The following is a 1154-nucleotide window of genomic DNA, read 5'->3' as shown; positions in this document are numbered from 1 at the left end:
AACATAATCGTTAAAACTTCTTTTTCGAAGCGCTAAGCGACATCATTGGGTTGCGAATGAAAACAAATCCTGAATTCATATTGTATGTTCACTCGCCAAAATAGTCGAGAAAGTATCTCATAAAATAATTTTATTCTCACTTTGGGCAAAACGTAATTATAAAGGCGGGAAGAGTGGTCTCGAGATTTTTCAACAGTGAATATAAATAAGTACATGTATGTGAATACACAAACACAAGGCAGAGAAGCAGAGATGACAATACCACAAATTATGTAGCTCTATTAGCAATTTGGTTTCAAACTTGGCTGTTTTTGTCAAGCTTCTCGTGGCCAGGAAATCATGTCATGACCTGATTATAGAGCGGTAAAAAGCTGAGGGAAAAAACCGAAAACAAGCACTCACAGCAGCCTAGAGATTATTAGGAGTTAGCCCCCTTCACTTCTCCTTTTTGAAGTTGACTCTACCAATTACATAATCGGTGCGTGTGACTGCTTATGAGAGTGGCCCGAGAGGGGTGAAAAGTGTATTATGTTGCAACGAAACAGTTATTTGTGAGGCTGCGTGGTGGAATCAGGCTCTCGTCAATTTTTGGGCATTTAGAGTTAGTGGTATCATCTTAAAGCTTGTTCACTTGTCTTTATTTAGATGAATAAAAGTGTCCATTTATCTTGAATACAAGTCGAGATATTTGCAAAAGAAGGAGGTGGGGGTCACCTGTTTTCAGAGGCAAAATTAGTGAGAAATGGCCGCCAAAGATTAGTTATTTCCATAGTTTAAGAGTCCATGGTCAACTCAAAATTTACATTTTTTGTACCTTTAATTAACGTTTTTCAAAAAAAATCCACAAAGAAATGAGTTCTTTAATGGGCATGAAATGTGTTGGGCAAAAAAACATAAATTTGATAAAAATTCAGACAAACCTGCGGGAAAATGCGCGTTTCTTCACTTTGATTATTTTGACGAGAGCCTGATTCCACCACGCTGCCTTACATTTGAGTGCTGTGCACATGGCTCCAATTAAAAATTTTATTATTTAAATCTATAAGGCCTACGTTTATGGGAGTATTTGACGGCGACGACGTTCTCAAATTAGGGAAGTGAAGCACTGATTACACATATTTGATTATGTAGACGCTTCCAAAACTGCTCCGGGG

The sequence above is a fragment of the Aplysia californica genome, unplaced genomic scaffold, assembly GCF_000002075.1.
Source record: "Aplysia californica isolate F4 #8 unplaced genomic scaffold, AplCal3.0 scaffold00115, whole genome shotgun sequence".
NCBI lineage: Eukaryota > Metazoa > Mollusca > Gastropoda > Aplysiida > Aplysiidae > Aplysia > Aplysia californica.
Note: the sequence above shows the minus strand (reverse complement) of the source record.